The following is a 21,902-nucleotide window of genomic DNA, read 5'->3' on the forward strand; positions in this document are numbered from 1 at the left end:
CATTAATACATGTACTAGTAACAATTGAGACAGACTCTTTTGTGAGATGATGTAAAACTTCCTTTATTTAGTAGCCACCTGTTGTTTCTGTTTTCATGTTATTGACCATTTTCTTTAGGTTTGTTTTGTTTGTTTCATTAACTGCATGAACTAATGTCAATTTCTGTTGTGAGGGTGGCTTTCACATTGAATAGCACCTTCTTTGCTGATTGCCCTTAATCCAATATGCCTGAAATCTGGAGCTTTATTCATTATTGTGTGCATTAAGATAAATTAATTAGTTGACCTTTTGGGGCTCTTTTTCAACAATGTCATTAATTGTCCTAATTATTTAGATCTGCCTCACCCTCTTTCAAAGCCATGTATTGATTTTAATTACTGTTCCTTATGTGGCTATCCTATAATGTCTTGGTAAATGCAGTCTCACGGTCATTTATCTTGAATTTTCTCTGTTTTCCTAAAGCAAGATTTTTTAAGTGACTCATCTTCCCTTTAATCAGTTGTCACCTTTTGCAATGCTAGTAGGAGAAATAAACTGACAGTAATCTCATAAGATTACTGAGAGGCAATAATAGAAACAATTTAATCCTAAAACTAAGGAATTCGCAGCTGCTTCTAATGTGTATGCAAGATGTTTAACAAGAATTGTTTTTCTTCTATATCCTTAGTATTTCTTCAGTTTATTCCTTTTCCTCCAACTTTACTTCCACTGGCTTTGAAACTCTTACTTTCCTTCACGTAGAGTCCATATTATTGGTTAATGGTGTTTTCATATGTGTTTGTATTTGGTCATATTTACAGCATGACCCAGCTGGATGTTCAGTCTTGAATCTTCTCTGTACAAGAGAAGGAAATGGCGGTATAACTGGGATGAATGCTTGTGTTTCTTCTTCCTGTAGCATTTACTTACTTAGATGCCAGCTGTTCTGACTTAGGCACTGTCCTCTGTGCTGAAGATACAGCAAATACTGTCACAGAATATGACAGATACATAAACAGTATAACCAGCACTAAAATCATTCACATAAGCTGTTTCATAAATACAGAAGTCAAGTGAGGGCTAATTTACTTTGTCCATTTATGTAATGTGGTGCATATGGGAGGGCTTAGGAGGCTATTAAGCCAAATTTTCAGATCCTTTCTGATTCTTAAATGATACAGTCATTAACCAGGTAGAAAAAGGTAAAAAAGAAAGGAAAATTAATTCTAGAGCACTTTATGTACATGATATGATTTAATTTTCACACTGACCTTATTAAATAGACATCAATTATTACAACTTGAAACCAAAAAACAAGGGTCAGAGAAGCTGAGTTAGTTGCCCACAGTTGCCACTTAGTAATTAGTCAAGCAATAATTCAAAGCTATATTAGTTTGCTAAAAACAAGATAATAGGCCAAATGTGCAGCAACATGGATGGACCTGGAGATCATTGTGCTAAGTGAAGTAAATCATACAGAGAAAGACAATTAAGATATGGTTTCTCTTAACTGTTGTTGTCGTTCAGTCACTAAGTCATATCCTACTTTTTGTGACCCCATGAATGGCAGCATGCCAGGCTTCCCTGTCCTTCACAATCTCCCTGAGCTTGCTCAAACTCATGTCCATTGAGTCAGTGATGCCATCCAACCATCTCATCCTCTGCCACCCCCTTCTCCTGCCCTGAATCTTTCTCAGCATCAGGGTCTTTTCCAATGAGTTGGTCCTTTGCATCATGGGGTCAAAGTATTTGAGCTTCAACTTCAGCATCAGTCCTTCCAATGAATATTCAGAGTTGATTTCCTTTAGGATTGGCTGGTTTGACCTCCTTGCTGTCCAAGTTACTTTCAAGAGGCTTCTCCAACACCACAGTTCAAAAGCATCAATTCTTCAGCTCTCAGCTTTCTTTATGGTCCAACTCTCACATCTGTACATAACTACTTGAAAAACCATAGCTTTACTATATGGAGCTTTGTTGGCAAAGTGACATCTCTGCTTTTTAAATGCTGTCTAGGTTTGTCATAGCTTTTCTTAGAAGGAGCAAATATCTTTTAATTTCATAATGCTTATATGTGGAATCACTAACAGATGCTACAAAAGAACTTATTTATAAGACAGAAACAGACTCACAAACTAAGAAAATAGATTTATGATTACTGGGGGAAAGTGGGGGGAGAGGAGGGATAGATTATGATTGACAGGTACATACTGCCATATTTTAAATGAAAAACCAACAAGCATCTACTGTGTAGCACAGAGAACTCTGCTTAATACCCTGAAATAACCCAAATGGGAAAAGAATTTGAAAAACAATAGATACATGTATATGTATAGTTCAGTTAACTGAATTACTTTGCTGTACACCTAAAATTAACACTACACTATTAATCAACTATACTCCAATATGGATTTTTTTTTTTTAAGAAAATAGGCCCCAAATGGAGAAGCTTATGCCAAATGCCGTGTGACCAATCTGAGACTTGACAATTACAATTTTTTCTCCCTCAGAAATGCCATCTTTAACCAGTCAATGAGGAATCACCTGAGCAGCATTAGTTAGGTAATCTGGCTGGTAGACTTCTGCCACTTTGTAAAGGGAAGTAACCTTACAGTAATCAACTCTCTTTTTGCCCATATAACTTCCTTGTTCCTGCTACCTCCTGCTCTGTGAAAGTCTTTCATTATGTAAAGGTTCTTGGAGCTTTGTTCTGTCTGATGATTGGATGCTGTCTAGTTCATGGAATATTTTAAAAAGCCAATAAGACCTTTAAAATTTACTGAGTTGAATTTTGTTTTCTAACAGATTAGATTCTCAAGCCCACTTTTTATGTGGCACCAGTGTTAATTTTTTTGAATTTCATGAATGGGGAAAGTATTTTTTTTATTGGAGATTTATCATAGGATTTCCAACATTGTATTAGAGAAAGTAATGATATATTTTTTAATCTGAAATTTTTATTTTTATTATTTTTTAATTTAAATTTCTTTATTTTAATTGGAGGCTAATTACTTTACAATATTGTATTGGTTTTGCCATACATCAACATGAATCTGACATGGGTGTATATGTGTTCCCAATTCTGAACCCTCTTCCCACCCCCCTCCCCGTAACATCCCTCTGGGTCATTCCAGTGCACCAGCCCCAAGCATCCTGTATCCTGCATCGACCTTGGACTGGTGATTCATTTCTTATATGATATTATACATGTTTCAATGCCATTCTCCCAAATCATCCCACCCTCTCCCTCTCTTTTGGACTCTGTAGTCCAAAAGACTGTTCTATAAATCTGTGTCTCTTGTGCTATCTCACATACAGGGTTATTGTTACCATCTTTCTAAATTCCATCTATATGCGTTAGTATACTGTATTGGGGTTTTTCTTTCTGGCTTAGTTCACTCTGTATAATCAGCTCCAGTTTCATCCACCTCATTAGAACTGATTCAAATGTATTCTTTTTAATGGCTGAGTAATATTCCATTGTGTATATGTAGCATGGCTTTCTTATCAATTCATCTGCTGATGGACATCTAGGGTGCTTCCACGTCCTGGCTATTATAAACAGTGCTGTGATGAACACCCAAAAACTCCAAGGAGAAACTCAAAGGGTTCACACGAATACATATTATAATCAAACTGCTACAAGCCAAAGACAAAGAGAATATATTGAAAGCAGCAAGAAAAAAGGTACTTACTACATATAAGTGATCCTCAACAAGATTAACAGCTGATTTCCCATCAGAAACCATGGAGGGCAGAGGGCAATGGGATGACATATTCATTCAAAGTAATGGCAATAAGAGATGGGAATATCAGACAACCTTACCTGACTCCTGTCAAGAAGCAAGTCAAGAAGCAACAGTTAGAAGTGGTCATGGAACAACGAATTTATTCATTAGTTATTAGTAAAAGGCAAACCAAACACACAATGAGCTATCACTTAGCAGCCACTAGAATGACTATCGGAGAAGGCAATGGCAATCCATTCCAGTACTCTTGCCTGGAAAATCCCATGGAAGGAGGAGCCTGGTGGGCTGCAGTCCATGGGGGTCGTTAAAAGTCAGACATGACTGAGTGACTTCACTTTCACTTTTCACTTTCATGCATTGGAGAAGGAAATGGCAACCCACTCCAGTGTTCTTGCCTGGAGAATCCCAGGGACAGGGGAGCCTGGTGGGCTGCCATCTCTGGGGTCGCACAGACTTGGACACGACTGAAGTGACTTAGCAGCAGCAGCAGCGATGAACATTGAGGTACACGTGTCTCTTTCAATTTTGGTTTCCTTGGTGTGTATGCCCAGTAGTGGGATTGCTGGGTCATAAGGCAGTTCTATTTCCAGTTTTTTAAGGAATCTCCACACTGTTCCCATAGTGGCTGTACTAGTTTGCATTCCCACCAACAGTGTAAGAGGGTTCCCTTTTCTTCACACCCTCTCCAGCATTTATTGCTTGTAGACTTTTGGATCGCAGCCATTCTGACTGGCGTGAAATGGTACCACATTGTGGTTTTGATTTGCATTTCTCCAATAATGAGTGATGTTGAGCATCTTTTCATGTGTTTGTTAGCCATCTGTATGTCTTCTTCGGAGAAATGTCTATTTAGTTCTTTGGCCCATTTTTTGATTGGGTCATTTGTTTTTCTGGAATTGAGCTGCAGGAGTTGCTTGTATATTTTTGAGACTAGTTGTTTGTCAGTTGCTTCATTTGCTATTATTTTCTCCCATTCTGAAGGCTGTCTTTTCACCTTGCTTATAGTTTCCTTTGTTGTGCAGAAGCTTTTAAGTTTAATTAGGTCCCATTTGTTTATTTTTGCTTTTATTTCCAATATTCTGGGAGGTGAGTCATAGAGGATCCTGCTGTGATTTACGTCAGAGAGTGTTTTGCCTGTTTTCCTCTAAGAGTTTTATAGTTTCTGGTCTTATGTTTAGATCTTTAATCCATTTTGAGGTTATTTTTGTGTATGGTGTTAGAAAGTGTTCTAGTTTCATTCTTTTACAAGTGGTTGACCAATTTTCCCAGTACCGCTTGTTAAAGAGATTGTCTTTTCTCCATTGTATATTCTTGCCTCCTTTGTCGAAGATAAGGTGTCCATAGGTGCGTGGATTTATCTCTGGGCTTTCTATTTTGTTCCATTGATCTATATTTCTGTCTTTGTGCCAGTACCATACTGTCTTGATGACTGTGGCTTTCTGGTAGAGCCTGAAGTCAGGCAAGTTGATTCCTCCAGTTCCATTCTTCTTTCTCAAGATTGCTTTGGCTATTCGAGGTTTTTTGTATTTCCATACAAATTCTGAAATTATTTGTTCTAGCTCTGTGAAAAATACCGTTGGCATCTTGATAGGGATTGCATTGAATCTGTAGATTGCTTTGGGTAATATACTCATTTTCACTATATTGATTCTTCCATCCCATGAACATGGTATATTTCTCCATCTATTAGTGTCCTCTTTGATTTCTTTCATCAGTGTTTTATAGTTTTCTCTATATAGGTCTTTAGTTTCTTTAGGTAGATATATTCCTAAGTATTTTATTCTTTTCGTTGCAATGGTAAATGGGATTGTTTCCTTAATTTCTCTATTTTCTCATTATTAGTGTACAGGAATGCAAGGGATTTCTGTGTGTGGATTTTATATCCTGCAACTTTACTATATTCATTGATTAGCTCTATTAATTTTCTGGTGGAGTCTTTAGGGTTTTCTATGTAGAGGATCATGCCATCTGCAAACAGTGAGAGTTTTACTTCTTTTCCAATTTGGATTCCTTTTATTTTATTTTATTTTTTTCTCCTCGATTGCTGTGGCCACAACTTCCAAAATTATGTTGAATAGTAGTGGTGAAAGTGGGCACCTGTTCTTGTTCCTGACTTTAAGGGAAATGCTTTCAGTTTATCACCATTTATGATAATGCTTGCTGTGGGTTTGTCATATATAGCTTTTATTATGTTGAGGTATGTTACTTCTATTCCTACTTTCTGGAGAGTTTTTATCATAAATGGAGGTTGAATTTTGTCAAAGGCTTTCTTTGCATCTATTGAAATAATCATATGGCTTTTATTTTTCAATTTGTAAAGTGATGTATTACATTGATTGTTTTGTGGATATTGAAGAATCCTAGCATTCCTGGGATAAAGCCCACCTGGTCATGGTGTATGATCTTTTTAATGTGTTGTTGTATTCTGATTGCTAGAATTTTGTTAAGGATTTTTGCATCTATGTTCATCAGTGATATTGGCCTATAGTTTTCTCTTTTTTTTGTAGCATCTTTGTCAGGTTTTGTTATTAGGGTGATGGTGGCCTCATAGAATGAGTTTGGAAGTTTACCTTCCTCTGCAATTTTCTGGAAGAGTTTGAGTAGGATAGGTGTTAGCTCTTCTCTAAATTTTTGGTAGAATCAACTGTGAAGCCATCTGGACCTGGGCTTTTGTTTGCTGGATGATTTCTGATTACAGTTTCAAAACGAAGATCATGGCATCTGGTCCCATCACTTCATGGGCAATAGATGGGGAAACAGTGTAAACAGTGTCAGACTTTATTTTGGGGGACTCCAAAATCACTGCAGATGGCGATTGCAGCCATGAAATTAAAAGACGCTTACTCCTTGGAAGAAAAGTTATGACCAACCTAATAGTATATTCAAAAGCAGAGACATTACTTTGCCGACTAAGGTCCGTCTAGTCAAGGGTATGGTTTTTCCTGTGGTCATGTATGGATGTGAGAGTTGGACTGTGAAGAAGGCTGAGTGCCGAAGAATTGATGCTTTTGAACTGTGGTGTTGGAGAAGACTCTTGAGAGTCCCTTGGACTGCAAGGAGATCCAACCAGTCCATTCTGAAGGAGATCAGCCCTGGGATTTCTTTGGAAGGAATGATGCTAAAGCTGAAACTCCAGTACTTTGGCCACCTCATGTGAAGAGTTGACTCATTGGAAAAGACTCTGATGCTGGGATGGATTGGGGGCAGGAGGAGAAGGGGATGACAGAGGATGAGATGGCTGGATGGCATCATGGACTCAATGGATGTGAGTCTGAGTGAACTCTAGGAGATGGTGATGAACAGGGAGGCCTGGCTTGCTGCAATTCATGGGGTCGCAGAGTCGGACATGGCTGAGTGACTGAACTGAACTGAACTGATGGGTCTGTTAAGATTTTCTGTTTCTTCCTGGGTCAGTTTTGGAAAGTTGTACTTTTCTAACAATTTGTCCATTTCTTCCACATTGTCCATTTTATTGGCATATAATTGCTGATAGTAGTCTCTTATGATCCTTTGTATTTCTGTGTTGTCTGTCATGTTCTCTCCATTTTCATTTCTAATATTATTGATTTGATTTTTCTCCCTTTGTTTCTTGATGAGTCTGGCTAATGGTTTGTCAACTTTATTTATCCTTTCAAAGAACCAGCTTTCAGCTTTGTTGATTTTTGCTATGGTCTCTTTTGTTTCTTTTGCATTTATTTCTGCCCTAATTTTTAAGATTTATTTCCTTCTACTAACCCTGGGGTTCTTCACTTCTTCCTTTTCTAGTTGCTTTAGGTGTAGAGTTAGGTTATTTTTTGACTTTTTTCTTGTTTCTTGAGGTATGCCTGTATTGCTATGAACTTTCCCCTTAGCACTGCTTTTACAGTGTCCCACAGGTTTGGGGTTGTTGTGTTTTCATATTCATTTGTTTCTATGCATATTTTGATTTCTTCTCTGATTTGTTGATTATTCAGTAGGGTGTTGTTCAGCCTCCATATGTTGGCATTTTTAATAGTTTTTCTCCTGTAATTGAGATCTAATCTTACTGCATTGTGGTCAGAAAAGATGCCTGGAAAGATTTCAATTTTTCTGAATTTACCAAGGCTAGATTTATGGCCCAGGATATGATGTATCCTGGAGAAGGTTCCGTGTGCACTTGAGAAAAAGGTGAAATTCATTGTTTGGGGGTGAAATGTCCTATAGATATCAATCAGGTCTAACTGGTCTATTGTATTGTTTAAAGTTTGTGTTTTCTTGTTAATTTTCTGTTTAGTTGATCTGTCCATAGGTGTGAGTGGGGTATTAAAGTCCCACACTATTATTGTGTTATTGTTAATTTCCCCTTTCATACTTGTTAGCATTTGTCTTACATATTGTGGTGCTCCTATGTTGGGTGCATATATATTTATAATTGTTATATCTTCTTCTTGAATTGATCCTTTGATCATTATGTAATACCCTTCTTGGTCTCTTTTCACAGTCTTTGTTTTAAAGTCTATTTTATCTGATATGAGTATTGCTACTCCTGCTTTCTTTTGGTTTCTATTTGCATGGAATATCTTTTTCCAGCCCTTCATTTTCAGTCTGTATGTGTCCCCTGTTTTGAGGTGGGTCTCTTGTAGACAACATATATAGGGGTCTTGTTTTTGTATCCATTCAGCGAGTCTTTGTTTTTTGGTTGGGGCATTCAACCTATTTACGTTTAAGGTAATTATTGATAAGTATGATTCCATTGCCATTTACTTTATTGTTTTGGGTTCGAGTTTATACACCCTTTTTGTGTTTCCTGTTTAGAAAATATCCTTTAGCGTTTGTTGGAGAGCTGGTTTGGTGGTGCTGAGTTCTCTCAGCTTTTGCTTGTCTGTAAAGCTTTTGATTTCTCCTTCATATTTGAATGAGATCCTTGCTGGGTACAGTAATCTAGGCTGTCAGTTTTGTTTTGTTTTGTTTTGTTTTTTTCATTACTTTAAGTATGTCTTGCCATTCCCTCCTGGCCTGAAGAGTTTCTATTGAAAGATCAGCTGTTATCCTTATGGGAATCCCCTTGTGTGTTATTTGTTGTATTTCCCTTGCTGCTTTTAATATATGTTCTTTCTGTTTGATCTTCGTTAATTTGACTAATATGTGTCTTGGGGTGTTTTGCCTTGAGTTTATCCCATTTGGGACTCTCTGGGTTTCTTGGACTTGGGTGATTATTTCCTTCCCCACTTTAGGGAAGTTTTCAACTATTATCTCCTTAAGTATTTTTTCATGGTCTTTCTTTTTGTCTTCTTCTCCTGGGACTCCTATGATTCGAATGTTGAGGTGTTTAATATTGTCCTGGAGGTCTCTGACATTGTCCTCATTTCTTTTAATTCGTTTTTCTTTTTTCCTTTCTGATTCATTTATTTCTACCATTCTATCTTCTACTTCACTAATCCTATCTTCTGCCTCCATTATTCTACTATTTGTTGTCTCCAGAGTGTTTTTGATCTCATTTATTGCATTATTCATTACATATTGACTCTTTTTTATTTCTTCCAGGTCCTTGTTAAACCTTTCTTGCATCTTCTCAATCCTTGTCTCCAGGTCATTTATCTGTGATTCCATTTTGATTTCAAGATTTTGGATAATTTTCACTATCATTATTTGGAATTCTTTATGAGGTAGATTCCCTATCTCTTCCTCTTTTGTTTGGTTTGGTGGGCATTTATCCTGTTCCTTTACCTGCTGGGTATTCCTCTGTTTCTTCATCTTGTTTATATCTCTGAGTTTGGGGTGGCCTTTCTGTATTCTAGCAGTTTGTGGAATTCTCTTTATTGTGGAGTTTCCTCCCTGTGGGTGGGGTTGTACAAGTGGCTTGTCAAGGTTTCTTGGTTAGAGAAGCTTGTGTCAGTATTCTGGTGGGTTGAGCTGGATTTCTTCTCTCTGGAGTGCAATGAAGTGTCCAGTAATGAGTTATGAGATGTCAATGGTTTTGGAGTAACTTTGGACAGCCTGTATATTGAAGCTCAGGGCTGTGTTCCTGTGTTGCTGGAGAATTTGCATGGTATGTCTTGCTCTGGAACTTGTTGGCCCTTGGGTGGTGCTTGGTTTCAGTGTAGGTATGGAGGCATTTGATGAGCTCCTATTGATTAATGTTCCCTAGAGTCAGGAGTTCTCTGATGTTCTCAGGATTTGGACTTAAGCCTCCTGCTTCTGGTTTTCAGTCTTATTTTTACAGTAGTCTCAAGACTTCTCCTTCTATACAGCACCATTGATAAAACATCTAGGTTAAAGATGAAAAGTTTCTCTACAGTAAGGGACACCCAGAGAGGTTCACAGAGTTACATGGAGAAGAAAAGAGGGAAGGGGGAGATAGAGGTGACCCGAATGAGATGAGGTAGAATCAAAAGAGGAGAGAACAAGCTAGCCAGTAATCACTTCCTTATGTGTGCTCCACAGTCTGGACTGCTCAGAGATGTTCATGGAGTTATACAGAGAAGAGAAGAGGGAGGAAGGAGACAGAGGTGGCCAGGAGGATAAAAGGGGGGAATCAAAAGAAGCGAGACAGATCCAGCCAGTAACCAATTCCCTAAGTGTTCTCCACTGTCTGGAACACACAGAGATTCACAGAGTTGGGTAGAGAAGAGAAAGGGGAGGGAAGAGACAGAGGTGACCTGGCGGAGAAAAGTGAAGTCGCATAGTCGTGTCTGACTCTCTGTGACCCCATGGACTGTAGCCTACCAGGCTCCTCTGTCCATGGGATTTTCCAGGCAATAGTACTGGAGTGGATTGCCATTTCCTTCCCCAGGGGATCTTCCTGACCCAGGGATCGAACCTGGGTCTCCCTCATTGTAGACAGACGCTTTACCGTCTGAGCCACCAGGGAAGTCCACCAGGTGGAGAAAAACGAGAGTCCAAAGGGAGAGAGAGTAGTCAAGCCAGTAATCTCACTCCCAAGTAAAAATAGGTACTGAAGATTGGGTTCTTAAAGGTACAAAATTGATAATAAATACCAAAAAGCAAAGATTAAAAATCTAGAACAGAGGTTGGATTTTCAAAAATACAATATTAAAGAAAAGAAGAAAAAAAAGTCACAAAAATTACTTAAAAATATATATATATATGAAGTTTGCTTTAAAAAATAGGTTTTTTTTTTTTTAAGTAACAGTAGGTTATAAAAATGAAAACTAAAGGAGTAATAGAGGACTTAAAATTAAATTTTTTAAAAAAAGAATGATCATAAAAATAGTAAAAATATATCTAGGACTTTCTCTGGTGTTGTTGTGGGCAGTGTGGGGTCAGTTCATTTTCAGGTAGTTCCTTGGTCTGGCTTATATTTCTCAAGATCTATAGGCCCCTTCCTATGTAGTTGGTACTAACTACAGGCTTTTAATCTATTGTACCTGTCACCTCCAAGGTGGTTCCCTCTGTTTTAGCTTCTTCTGTTTGCTGGTCTCTTCAGTGTCTGATTTCTGTCCTGACACAAGGAGGGGTGGTGGGGGGCACTTTTTTTAGACTCACTAGTTCAGTGGCACTGTGGGGAGGCAAGGACACTGCAAACATATAACACTGGCATGTGCTCGCAGTGTCTCAGCCACACTGGGCCTGCCCCTGCTCACGGCATGTGTGCCTTCCCTGCCCACACTGCTCAGGCTCTAGGTGGCTCCACCAGGAACTGTCCAAGGCCGGCCCTGGGCTGCATGCACCTCCCAGGTCTAAGCTGCTCAGGTTCAGGTATTCGGGTAGTCCTCAGAGGTGCAGACTCCGTTGGCCCTGTGTTTTGTGCCCTTCCCAGGTCCAAGCAGCTCAGGTGATGAGGTGTTTGGTGAGCGTGGTCACTGTGACTTATCACCTGCCCCGTCCCTGCCACTCGGTTTTTTGGGTGGACAACTGGTGCACTTTCTCAGGCGGATGTTTACTGTCCAGAACCCCAGGAAGTCTTAGTTAGCAAAGAAGCCTGCTTGCAGTTTGGTAGATAATGTCTCTCTGGGGCTGTGACTGCCCCCTCCCAGCTCTGCCTGCCTGTCACTGGAGGGGGATGGTCCACAGCCAGCTAGTTCTGCTCAGTCCTTTGTTCTGTGTGCAGTCCTGGTGGTGTTTTAGGTTAGGGCTTTTTGTGTGGTAGCTATCCCACAGTCTGGTTTGCTAGCCCAAGTTAGTTCGCTCTGATTGCCCTTGGGGCATTCATGCTCAGTCCTTACTCTAGGCAAAGCAGCCCATTACTCCCTGCCCAGTCCCCGCTTGCTAGTGGTGGATGCAGGCATCTGCGCTGCTTCTCCGCTGGGGGAGTTACCGTTGGGCTTGTAATCGGTGGGTTTTAATTATTTACTTATTTTTCCTCAATCGGTGGGTTTTAATTATTTACTTATTTTTCCTCCCTGTTATGTTGCCCTCTGTGCTTCCAAGGCTCGCCACAGACTCAGCAGTTAGAGTGTTTTCTGATGTTTGGAAACCTCTCTTTTTAAGACTGCCTTCCGACAGAGCTCCATCCCTACCTCTTTTGTCTCTTTTTTTGTCTTTTATATTTTTTCCTACCTCCTTTCAAAGACAATGGCCTACTTTTCTGGGTGCCTAATGTCCTCTGCCGGCATTCAGAAGTTGTTTTGTGAAATTTACTCAGCGTTTAAATGTTCTTTTGATGAATTTGTGGGGGAGAAAGTGGTTGCACCATCTTATTCCTCTGCCATCTTAGGACCCCTCCTACAGAAAGTAATATTTTTAAAGTAGTTCAGTTCAGTTCAGTTGCTCAGTTGTGTCCGACTCTTTGCAACCCTATGAACTGCAGCATGCCAGACTTCCCTGTCCATCACCAACTCCCAGAGCTTACTCATGCCCAATGAGTTGGTGATACCGTCCAACCATCTCATCGTCTGTCATCCCATCATCCTCCTGCCTTCAATCTTTCCCAGCATCAGGGCTTTTTCAAATGATTCAGCTTTTCACAACAAATGGCCAAAGTATTGGAGTTTCAGCTTCAACATCAGTCGTTCCAGTGAATGTTCAGGACGGATTTCCTTTAGGATGGACTGGTTGGATCTCCTTGCAGTCCAAGGGACTCTCAAGAGTCTTCTCCAACACCACAGTTCAAAAGCATCAATTCTTCACTGCTCAGTTTTCTTTATAGTCCAACTCTCACATCCATACATGACTACTGGAAAAACCATAGCCTTGACTAGATGGACCTTTGTTGACAAAGTAATGTCTCTGTGTTTTGAATATGCTATCTAGGTTGGTCATAACTTTTCTTCCAAGGAGTAAGCTTCTTTTTTAATTTCATGGCTTCAATCATCATCTACAGTGATTTTGGAGCCCAAAAAGATAAAGTCAGCCACTGTTTCCATTGTTTCCCCATCTATTTCCCATGAAGTGATGGGACCAGATGCCATGATCTTTGTTTTCTGAATGTTGAGCTTTAAGCCAAATTTTTCACTCTCCTCTTTCACTTTCATCAAGAGTTTCTTTAGTTTTTCACTTTCTTCCATAAGGGTGGTGTCATCTGCATATCTGAAGTTATTGATATTTCTCCCAGCAATCGTGATTCCCGTTTGTGCTTCATTCAGCATAGTGTTTCTCATGATGTAGTCTGCATATAAGTTAAATAAGCAGGGTGACAGTATACAGCCTTAATGTACTCCTTTTCACATTTGGAACCAGTCTGTTGGTCCATATCCAGTTCTAACTATTGTTCCCTGACTTGCATACAAATTTCTCAGGAGGCAGGTCAGGTGGTCTGTTATTGCCATCTCTTTAAGAGTTTTCCACAGTTTGTGGTGAGCCTCACAGTCAAAGGCTTTGGCATAGTCAATAAAGCAGAAGTAGATGTGTATCTGCAACTCTCTTCCTTTTTTGATGATGCAACAGATGTTAACAATTTGATCTCTGGTTCCTCTGCCTTTTCTAAAACCAGCTTGAACTTCTGGAAGTTCATGGTCACATACTGTTGAAGCCTGGCTTGGAGAATTTTAAGCATTACTTTACTAGCGTGTGAGAAGGGTGCAATTGTGCAGTTGTTTGAGCATTCTTTGGAATTCCTTTCTTTGGGATTGGAATGAAAACGGACCTTTTCTAGTCCCATATTGAGTGCAGCACTTTCACAGCATCATCCTTCAGGATTTGAATAGCTCAACTGGAATTCCATCACCTCCACTAGCTTTGTTCATAGTGATGCTTCCTAAGGCCTACTTGACTTCACATTCCAGGATGTCTGGCTCTAGGTGAGTGATCACACCATCATGACTATATGGGTCATGAAGGTCTTTTTTGTACAGTTCTTCTGTGTATTCTTGCCACCTCTTCTTAATATCTTCTGCTTGTGTTAGGTCCATACCATTTCTGTCCTATATTGAGCCCATCTTTGCATAAAATGTTCCCTTGGCATCTCTAATTTTCTTGAAGAGATCTCTAGTCTTTCCCATTCTATTGTTTTCCTCTATTTCTTTGCAGTGAGCACAGAGGAAGGCTTTCTTGTCTCTCCTTGCTATTCTTTGGAACTCTGCATTCTAATGTGTATATCTTTCCTTTTCTCCTTTGCTTTTGGCTTCTCTTCTCTTCCCAGCTCTTTGTAAGGCCTGCTTAGGCAGCCATTTTGATTTTTTGCATTTGTTTTTCTTGGGGATGATCTTGCTCCCTGTCTCCTGTGCAATGTCATGAACCTTCATCCATAGTTTATCAGCCACTCTGTCTATCAGATCTAGTCCCTTAAATCTATTTCTCATTTCTACTGTATAATCGTTAGGGATTTGATTTAGGTCATACCTGAATGATTTAGTGGTTTTCCCTACTTTCTTCAGTTTAAGTCTGAATTTGACACTATATTAGTCTAAAATTTATTTCCTTCAGATTTGTGAAAACTTACTTGTAGATCAGCATTTGGAAACTGCTGCAGTAGACTAATAATTGATTTGGGATAATTAGTCAGGCATCATGCTTTTTAGGTTACACCCTTTCATATGGGGAGAGCCACCACTCAGAGGGTGCCCATGTGGAGCACAAATGGTTGACTCCCTGGGCATTGGCTTTATTGTGATGCTCTGTGCTTGTTTACATATAGGTCAATTCTATTTCTAACTAGTGTTTATTTCTTGTGCAGGTGGGAGAAATGAAAAGGGGAAGTGAGGAGCCAGGCTCGTTTCCACCTCATTAAGAATGGCTGGTCAGGGTGAGAGTGGAGCTCTTACAATTAGAGTAAGAAATGCCAGCTTTGCCCTCTAGTTTATTGGGAGGAGGAAATAAAACTTGCCAAGTGCCCTAGTGAGTCTCCCAATATGAAGTCCTATTTCAAATACTTATTGCCTGCTGCTATCTGAATTTCCATTTAAACATAATTATCAAAACCATATGGGTTAAAAGGGTTGGGGGAGTTTCAAAATGGAAATATGTAAATTGTGGCAACCTTGGCCTTTCACATTTGGCTGAGTCTCCCCTAAGCCCAGGGCTTCCCTCTGTGCTGTTTGCAGTGTGCTTTCCCATGCTGCTGCCCCCAGGACACAGACCCCCTGCCCCCCTCCCTGCAGTCCTGCACTCTTAGCTCTGAGCAGTAGAACAGAGTGAACTTAGCTCCCTAAGTCCTAGTGGCTCACCACTCACATCTCAGAATCCTTTTAAGCTCTTCTCCTCTGTGAAGAGTGTTTTTTCATTTCTTTCCCCACCACCAGGTAAAATTATCACTGATTCCTGTGTGTCACCAAGTATGTCCTGGGCTAACTTCAGTTAAAAAAAGAATCTCTCTGACATCCCAAATCCATTAGTCATTTACTCGACTAGACAGTGACTTACTTGAAGGGGAGGAGTAACTATTCATCTCTGCATCCCTAACACCAACCTGTAACCTTAAAGATTCAGAATATGGCTGTTGAATGACCAGATGCTAAGAGAAATTTGATTTAAGCTATGATGCAAAGTCACGCAATAATTAACTGGCTTTCTAACATAGATTGAAAAGGGTTTATTGAATGTGAATGAATGTGAAGTCACTCAGTTGTGTCCAACTCTTTGCCACGCCATGGACTATAGCCTACCAGGCTCCTCCATCCATGGGATTTTCCAGGCAAGAGTACTGGAGTGGGTTGCCATTTCCTTCTCCAGGGGACCTTCCTGACCCAGGGATTGAACCTGGGTCTCCCGCATTGCAGGCACTTTACCATCTGAGCCACCAGAGAAACCCAAGGGGTCCTCAATCCCACTATTAGAAATCTTACGTGAAAATTTTCTTATGGGCCATTCAAATTTATGTAAGATAAGTGAGATTATTCCTAACTAGAATCATGTATGCCATGAAAGTGCCTTGAGTTAGGATTACACGATTAAAACAAACAAACACACCACCCCCACCACAAAACAGGAAAAACAATAATGTTAAGTACTGACTAGGCGTTTGTTCTATAATGACACTAACATCTTAGTGTCTAGGCATTGTGAAAACACAACTTGTGGTGTCAAGGGCTACTTTTGGAGACTTTAATGTGACACTAGCAGATAGACAGATAGATAGATAGATAGAGATATAGAGTACAGTAAAATTTTAGGATAAATTTCTGACTGTTTTTCACATGAAATTCTATTATAATTTAGCTCTTGGAGCTTTATTTTTATATAATGTCATAGACATAGATGTCCAATATAAGTCACTATATTAACACATCAGTATGTGGCTTCTAATGACTTGAAAGGTAGTGGTCTGGACTAAAAAGTATTTTAAGGATGAGGTATACATATTTGTTTTTGAAGACTTGGTACACAAAATATGTAAAATGTCTCATTATTTTTATGGATTATATTTTACATGATAATATTTAGGGCATATTGGATTAATTTTAAATTCACTGGTTTACTTTTTTAACTTGACTTTAGAATATTTAAAATTGCATGCATGCCTCACATGTGTGACCTATGTTGTATTTCTCTTGGACAGTGTTGTTCTAGGTAGACTATGTATATGAGCCAAGTTATGACTTCATGTTGAGTTGAACCTCAGGTGCAAGATAGAGGGTGACATTATTTAACATCATTAACAGATGTCTATTTAGGATCCACCATGTGTCAAACACTATGAAAAGCACTGACAATACCGAACTGAAGCAGGCAGTCAGGGTCCCTGCTATCAAGATATATAACCTAGTAAGGAAGACAGATATCAACAAAGAATTATTAAGTACGTAATATAGTAATGTTGTCCTTGGCACAGTGAGGAGTATGAAGGCACATGTAAGTTGGAGAACCAGTTTCAAACAATTTTCAAAATGTTAAATTCATTTCCTGACAAAAAGTGAAAACATGATTACAAACTGTATCTTTTTCTCCTTTGCTGCTTCTCTCCAGCAATCAGGTCAGTTCAGTTCAGTTCAGTCGCTCAGTCGTGTCCAACTCTTTGCGACCCCATGAATCGCAGCACGCCAGGCCTCCCTGTCCATCACCATCTCCCAGAATTTACTCAGACTCACGTTCATCAAGTCAGTGATGCCATCCAACCATCTCATCCTTGGTCGTCCCCTTCTCCTCCTGCCCCCAATCCCTCCAAGCATCAAAGTCTTTTCCAGTGAGTCAACACTTCACATGAGGTGGCCAAAGTACTGGAGTTTCAGCTTTAGCATCATTCCTTCCAAAGAAACCCCAGGGTTGATCTCCTTCAGAATGGACTTGTTGGATCTCCTTGCAGACCAAGGGACTCTCAAAAGTCTTCTCCAACACCACAGTCCAAAAGCATCAATTCTTTGGCACTCAGCCTTCTTCACAGTCCAACTCTCACATCCATACATGACCACAGGAAAAACCATAGCCTTGACTAGACGGACCTTAGTCGCCAAAGTAATGTCTCTGCTTTTGAATATGCTATCTAGGTTGGTCATAACTTTTCTTCCAAGGAGTAAGCGTCTTTTAATTTCATGGCTGCAGTCACCATCTGCAGTGATTTTGGAGCCCCCCAAAATAAAGTCTGACACTGTTTCCACTGTTTCCCCATCTATTTCCCATGAAGTGATGGGACTGGATGCCATGATCTTCATTTTCTGAATGTTGAGCTTTAAGCCAACGTTTTCACTCTCCTCTTTCACTTTCATCAAGAGGCTTTTGAGTTCCTCTTCACTTTCTGCCATAAGGGTGGTGTCATCTGCATATCTGAGGTTATTGATATTTCTCCTGGCAATCTTGATTCCAGCTTGTGTTTCTTCCAGTCCTGTGTTTCTCATGATGTACTCTGCATATAATTTAAATAAGCAGGGTGACAATATACAACCTTGACATATTCCTTTTCCTATTTGGAACCAGTCTGTTGTTCCATGTCCAGTTCTAACTGTTGCTTCCTGACCTGCATACAGGCTTCTCAAGAGGCAGGTCAGGTGGTCTGGTATTCTCATCTCTTGAAGAATTGTCCACAGTTTATTGTGATCCACACAGTCAAAGGCTTTGGCATAGTCAATAAAGCAGAAGTAGATGTTTTTCTGGAACTCTCTTGCTTTTTCCATGATTCAGCGAATGTTGGCAATTTGATCTCTGGTTCCTCTGCCTTTTCTAAAACCAGCTTGAATATCAGGAATTTCATGGTTCACGTATTGCTGAAGCCTGGCTTGGAGAATTTTGAGCATTACTTTACTAGCATGTGAGATGAGTGCAATTGTGCAGTAGTTTGAGCATTCTTTGGCATTGCCTTTCTTTGGGATTGGAATGAAAACTGACCTTTTCCAGTTCTGTAGCCACTGCTGAGTTTTCCAAATTTGTTGGCATATTGAGTGCATCACTTTCATAGTATCATCTTTCAGGATTTGAAATAGCTCAACGGAATTCCATCACCTCCACTAGCTTTGTTCGTAGTGATGCTTTGTAAGGCCCACTTGACTTCACATTCCAGGATATCTGGCTCTAGATGAGTGATCACACCATCATGATTATCTGGGTCGTGAAGATCTTTTTTGTACAGTTCTTCTGTGTATTCTTGCCACCCCTTCTTAATATCTTCTGCTTCTGTTAGGTCCATACCATTTCTGCCCTTTATCAAGCCCATCTTTGCATGAAATGTTCCCTTGGTATCTCTAATTTTCTTGAAGAGATCTCTAGTCTTTCCCTGTTCATTTCCTCTATTTCTTTGCACTGATCACTGAAGAAGGCTTTCTTATCTCTTCTTGCTATTCTTTGGAACTCTGCATTCAGATGCTTATATCTTTCATTTTCTCCTTTGCTTTTCGCTTCTCTTCTTTTCACAGCTATTTGTAAGGCCTCCCCAGACAGCCATTTTGCTTTTTTGCATTTCTTTTCCATGGGGATGGTCTTAATCCCTGTCTCCTGTACAATGTCACGAACCTCATTCCATCGTTCATCAGGCACTCTATCAGATCTAGGCCCTTATATCTATTTCTCACTTCCACTGTATAATCATAAGGGATTTGATTTAGGTCATACCTGAATGGTCTAGCGGTTTTCCCTACTTTCTTCTATTTGAGTCTGAATTTGGTAATAAGGAGTTCATGAGCCACAGTTAGCTCTGGTCTTGTTTTTGTTGACTGTATAGAGCTTCTTCATCTTTGGCTTCAAAGAATAGAATCAACCTGATTTTGGTGTTGACCATCTGGTGATGTCCATGTGTAGAGTCTTCTCTTGTGTAGTTGGAAGAGGGTGTTTGCTATGACCAGTGCATTTTCTTGGCAAAACTCTATTAGTCTTTGCCCTGCTTCATTTCACATTCCAAGGCCAAATTTTCCTGTTACTCCAGGTGTTTCTTGACTTCCTACTTTTGCATTCCAGTCCCCTATAATGAAAAGGACATCTTTTGGGGGTGTTAGTTCTAAGAGGTCTTGTAGGTCTTCATAGAACCATTCAGCTTCAGCTTCTTCAGCATTACTGTTTGGGGCATAGACTTGGATTACCGTGATATTGAATAGTTTACCTTGGAGACGAACAGAGATCATTCTGTCATTTTTGAGATTGCATCCAAGTTAATCACAGTTCTTTGAGAAATGATACATTCTAACTAATCAAGAAATCTTGGTCTTTACTCAGTCTTTGTGCGGCCTTGGTATGTCAGCTTGCTGCATTGGAAAGATCACTAGACTGGGCACAGAAAGGGAAGTCGCTCAGTTGTGTCCAACTCTTTGCAACCCCGTGGACTGCAGCCTATCAGGCTCCTCCATCCATGGGATTTTCCAGGCAAGAGTACTGGAGTGGGGTGCCATTGCCTTCTCCAGGAGATCTTCCTGACCCAGAGATTAAACCCAGGTCTCCTGCATTGTAGGCAGACACTTTACTGTCTGAGCCACCAGGGAAGTTCCCTTAGCCTGAGCATAAAGACTCCTGAATTCTAGGCTTAACTTCATCTTGGGTGAGCCTATGCCATCTTGGACAACTGCCTTCTTTCTTTCAGCTTGATCACCCTATCTCTGGCAAAAGGGAGCTGGTCTAAGTGATGTCTGTAGCTGTTAGGATGTTACAAGTAGAATTTTCAAATGTGGTTAAATGTTGAAGATTAATTATGAACCCAACGACTTGAAATGTCCAGAATCCCTCCAACCTCCCCAACATCTACAAGGTGTGGCCAGCAGATTAACCAAAGACCCTGTTTGCCTCCATCTCTCTACCTGTTCACTTCACTTTGAAACTATGTGATCCTAAAACGGCTACCAGTGTCTTTCCATTCATACAGCCAGTGGAAGAGAATGACATCTGTTTCAACATTCTCAGCACAAGTTCTAGGTTCTCGGTTGGAGGAGCTTAGACGGCATGCCCACCTGAAAGCCAAACTTTTTGAGTAACATAACACCCTGATTGTCTTCGTTTATGTTTCACTTGTGAAGCCAGGACTGAATTCAGTTCACTAAGGAGAAATTGTAGCTACTGTAATAGGGAAAGAGAGAAGTGGTTGACATGAAGGTGACTCATAAATGCTCTACCTGGCACCTTGATCAGATTATTTTAACTTGTTGTTGCACTATTCTCAGTTGCAAGATGACAAGAATAACATTGTACTCTGTGCACAGGATTAGTGTAAAAAAGAAACAAAAAAGCCAAAGTTCCTAGCACAATATCTGGCTTATAGCAGACATTACTATAAAACTTCTCAGGCACCTTCTAGTCCACGAGTCTCAGAGTCTCTCATTTCCCCCTTCCTCACTAGAGTTGTTTATACCACATGAATATGTAATCTCTTTTATCTCATTCTGAGAACTCTAATAAGAATTCACAGGTAACAAATATGAATTGTGTGAAACTTTTTACATATCATCATAATTTCATTTTTTTTTTTTTTCTCTTAGAAGCTTAATTGCATTGGCCTGGATGTTTGTGTTAGTGTGACTTGATGTCTAAAGCTATATCAGTTTCCCTACATTGACTAATTGCCATTTCCAATGACACATCCTGAGAAAAATGTTTTCACAATATTCCGCAAACATGTACTGATTTATCCTTCTGAACTTCCTTGTAAACAACTTATCAAGCCTTCCAAATTCAGACTGTCATTAATAGAGTAGAAACAACATAGTAATTTTTTAAAACTACTGATGTAGGGTAAACACCAAACATAAACATACACACCTTTCTCTATATCAGTACACACCCAGTAGATGCACAAACATGTGATCCACATTATATTGTTATAAAAATAACCAGAAAGTGCAAGTTAGTTTTCTCTGAATTCTGTAAATGAGCTTCAATTACACGTATTACTACCCATGGTGATTCTATTTCAAAATGTCTTTGAATTCATTTACACTGAGATGACCTAAGAACTCTTCAACTCAATATGTGCAAAAGAAAAATCAATTTTGTTCCTCTCTTATTTGATTTTTCTTTCACATTGCTTATTTCTGTTAATGAAACCTCTACTCTCCCAGGTTTTGAGGTCTCAGAACTATCAGTAACACTTTTCTTTTTCTCTTATAATAATATCTTATCACCTTAACCACTATAATATGGATAACAAACCTATTTCCATTTCCTCACCCCAAATGCTACTTTCCTGGCATTCATATTGTACATGGATCCAAGTTTATCAAGCCTCTAGGTCTAATGTCTATTTGCTGATCTGTCTCCCTGACTGACTTCTTTGAAAACCATGACTGCTTTAGCTTTAACCTCCATCATATAGCATAATTTCTAACTATATGTTAATTTAAAAATGGTTAAACTGAAGCAATATCTGATTTATCCAAGTGTCCCAGTATCTCCCCATTAAAAAAATCAAACTGCATCTTATTTTGTGATTAATCTTTTTCAAAGCACATCTCTGCTTATTTTATTATTTTGATAAG

Source organism: Oryx dammah, unplaced genomic scaffold, assembly GCF_014754425.2.
Source record: "Oryx dammah isolate SB20612 unplaced genomic scaffold, SCBI_Odam_1.1 HiC_scaffold_15, whole genome shotgun sequence".
Classification (NCBI taxonomy): domain Eukaryota; kingdom Metazoa; phylum Chordata; class Mammalia; order Artiodactyla; family Bovidae; genus Oryx; species Oryx dammah.